The 3,854-nt window shown below is 39.0% G+C and overlaps 1 pseudogene; it reads right to left on the bottom strand.

The window, feature by feature from the left end:
• Nucleotides 1-1,349: 1,349 nt before the first annotated feature.
• On the bottom strand, nucleotides 1,350-1,449 carry LOC127133758 (uncharacterized; annotated as a pseudogene).
• Between the last annotated feature and the right edge of the window lie 2,405 nt (nucleotides 1,450-3,854).

Raw genomic sequence — 3,854 nt, 5'->3', positions numbered from 1 at the left:
ATTTTTTTACCAAAGTAAAAGACATAAAGAAGTTAGAATCAATAGAGCGAGAGTTTGAGATTTTAACTGGACAGTGTAAGTTAGGCATTAATTCTAGATCAGGGCGAGAGCAAGTTTTAGAATTAATTAAATTCTGACCTTTTCCAAAAAGTATTTTTAAAGATCGAATGTGAGGACGAGAGTTAAGCATTTGGATTTAATTGTATAACCTAAGTCAACAGAGCGAGAGTTTGAGATAAGGGTGTTTAAAACGGTCAGTATTTTCTTAAAAAGAGTTTCTGCAACTTTATTGTTTTCAAAATATGGTTTTTGACTTAATTATAAGTGACAGCAACATTAATATAAAATCATGGTTTATTCAACAGAGCGAGAGTTTGAGATAGAACCTTTAACCAATAAAGTTAACCGAAACGATTCATTTTAAAACCAAGAAACCGACAAAGACTTGATTTCCTAGTTTTGACGAACTACATACCGATATCCGTTTTATTGATATTTAATCTAGATATTAGTTTAGCTCTTAGTTTTTCCCCAAACAATCAAACATTTTCACCTTAGCTTTACGTAGTAACTTTAGATAACGGTATATCGATTCATAAGTCCCTGTGGGATCGATATCTTTTAAAACTACGCGATAGAACTGTGCACTTGCAGTTTGTATCCCATTCTCGACTCACAGTCGAGCGATCAAGTTTTTGGCGCCGTTGCCGGGGACTTTTATTCAATCGATATCGTAACTTTTCCGTTACGCTGTAGAGACTAAGGTTTCTTTTTCCTTCTATTCTTTCTTTCGTTGATTTGTATGCCACGCACTCGCTCTCAAGGCGAACCGCTCTATTTACGAATCAACGATATCGAACTATATCTCCGAGTCTTACGACGAATTCGGGAATATCGTGCTGAAAACAATCTCCCTCCTATAAACCTTCCTGATATCAAAAACATTTTTCCTTCTTTAACCGAGATGGCAGAACCAGCTCGTGCTCTTAGAGATTACGCCGCTCCATCGCAAGATGAACCGCATTCAAGTATTGCTCCGCCCGCAATCGAAGCAAACAACTTTGAACTTAAACCTTCGCTGTTGCAGGCTGTGCAACAGAACCAATTCTCTGGAAATCTTACCGAAGATCCAAACCTTCATTTATCCGTATTTGTCCAATACGCTGATACTGTTAAAGCTAATGGTGTCACTTCAGAGGCAATTCGACTTCGTCTTTTTCCTTTCTCATTAAGAGATAGCGCTAGAAGATGGCTTCAATCTCTCCCTTCCAACTCAGTCACCACATGGAACGAGTTGAAGAAAGTTTTTCTTGCCCGATATTTTCCGCCAAGCAAAACAGCTATGTTAAGAGCCCAGATAAACGGATTTAAACAGAAAGACAACGAGTCTCTTTTCGAAGCATGGGAAAGATACAAAGACATGATGAGACTTTGCCCACACCATGGTTTGGAAGACTGGTTAGTAATTCACACATTTTATAATGGTCTCTTATACAATACAAGGTTAACAATAGACGCCGCTGCATGTGGTGCACTAATGAACAAACCTTATGCTGATGCTTACCAGCTTATCGAGAGCATGGCCCAAAACCACTATCAGTGGGGAACCGAACGAACAACAGTGGAAAAACCTCAACCGAAAACTGGCATGTACGAGATAAGTAACCTTGATCACGTTAATGCAAAAGTGGATGCTTTGGTCCAGAAAATTGAAAGTTTAAACGTATCACCACCAACCGCCGTGGTTGCTATAACTCAGAATTGCGAGGTCTGTGGAATCCAAGGCCACACTCCTGCGGAATGTCAACTCTTGACTGGAATCCAAACAGAGCAGGTAAACTATGCTCAAGGAAGCCCCTATTCGAATACCTATAACCCAAATTGGAAGAACCATCCAAACTTTTCATATAAGAGTAATAATGCTTTATACGCACCTGGACAGTCTCCGAATCAAACCCCATCTATATCTCCAGGATATCAGAAACCAAATCCTAACAATAATACCCCTAGAAAATCCAACTTGGAAATCATGATGGAAAACTTTATAGCTTCCCAACAACAAACCAATAAAGATTTCTTAAACCAGAACATACACACTGGCGAACAACTTAAACAACTAGCAAGCAAAGTAGATGCCTTGGCTACCCATAACAAAATGCTGGAAACACAAATATCTCAAGTAGCTCAACAACAAGCACCTACTGCTGCACCAACTGGTACATTCCCTGGACAGCCCCAACCTAATCCGAGAAGCCAAGCTCATGCAATTATATTAAGAAGTGGAACGGAAGTGGAAGGACCGTCTGATCCAAGGATAGAAAACCAAAACCCTAAGAAATCTACTGAGGAAAGTGAACCTAAGGAAAAGGAAGAGAGTAATAAGGAAACCCTAGAAAAGAAGGAACCTTATGTACCTCCACCACCTTACAAACCACCCATACCTTACCCTCAAAGGCTTGTTAAAACCAAAGATGTAGGCCAATTTAGAAAATTTGTCGATCTCCTTAAACAATTAAACGTTACAATTCCGTTTACCGAAGCTATTACGCAGATGCCCTCATATGCTAAATTCTTAAAAGAAATTCTTTCTAATAAGAGGAAACTTGAGGATAGCGAAACCGTTACACTCCCTGCCGAATGTAGCGCTATAATCCAAAACATGCCTCCTAAACTCAAGGATCCGGGTAGCTTCTCTATACCCTGTCACATAGGAAAATTTGTCATCGACAAAGCCTTATGCGATTTAGGAGCCGGAATTAGCGTTATGCCTTTATCCATATGTAAGAGACTGGAAATGGGAGAATTAAGACCAACCAAGATGTCTGTACAACTAGCGGATCGTTCCATCAAATATCCTGTAGGAATCCTTGAAAACGTTCCCGTACGCATAGGTCAGTTTTACATTCCCACTGACTTCACAATTATGGACATTAGAGAAGATGATACTACACCTATTATACTAGGAAGACCATTCTTAGCAACTGCCGGTGCAATCATAGACGTAAAACGAGGAAGACTCACCTTCGAAGTAGGTGAAGAGAAAATTGAATTCATTCTTTCCCAATTCTTGAAAGCACCTGCAATAGAAGACACATGTTACTTCATGGATATCATCGATGAATGCATAAAAGAAGCAAAGTCAGGAGAAGACAAATCATCAGACTATCTTTTAGAAGACAAATCTAAACAATGCTTAGCAATAACACCAGATCCTACGCAGTGTCTTAACAAACCAACCCCTGATTTGAAAACACTTCCCAAAAATCTGAGATATGAATTCCTAGACTTAGAACTTGAACGACCTGTGATAGTCAATGCAGATCTAGGAAGACTCGAAACAGAAAAACTCCTACATATCTTAAGAAAATATCCAACCGCACTAGGATACCACATAACCGATCTTAAAGGAATAAGCCCTTCTATTTGTATGCACCGCATCATGTTAGAAGAAGACTGTAAAACCTCTAGGGAACACCAGAGAAGACTAAATCCGATCCTAAGTGAGGTAGTAAAAAAAGAAATAACCAAGTTATTGGAAGCAGGTATTATATATCCTATATCTGACAGCAAATGGGTCAGTCCTGTACACGTTGTACCAAAGAAAGGAGGCATAACCGTTATTGAAAACGAAAAAGGAGAAACTATAACTAAACGAATCAAATCGGGATGGAGAATGTGCATTGATTATAGGAAACTAAACAAAGCAACCCGAAAAGATCATTTCCCTTTACCATTCATTGACCAAATGTTAGAACGATTAGCTAAACATTCACATTTCTGTTATTTAGACGGTTATTCAGGCTTCTTTCAAATACCAATTCACCCTGATGACCAAGAAAAGACAACATTCACAT

This window comes from Lathyrus oleraceus, chromosome 3, assembly GCF_024323335.1.
Source record: "Lathyrus oleraceus cultivar Zhongwan6 chromosome 3, CAAS_Psat_ZW6_1.0, whole genome shotgun sequence".
NCBI classification, from domain to species: Eukaryota; Viridiplantae; Streptophyta; class Magnoliopsida; order Fabales; family Fabaceae; genus Lathyrus; species Lathyrus oleraceus.
The sequence above is the reverse complement of the archived record's forward strand: the minus strand, read 5'-3'. Positions and strand labels throughout refer to the sequence as shown.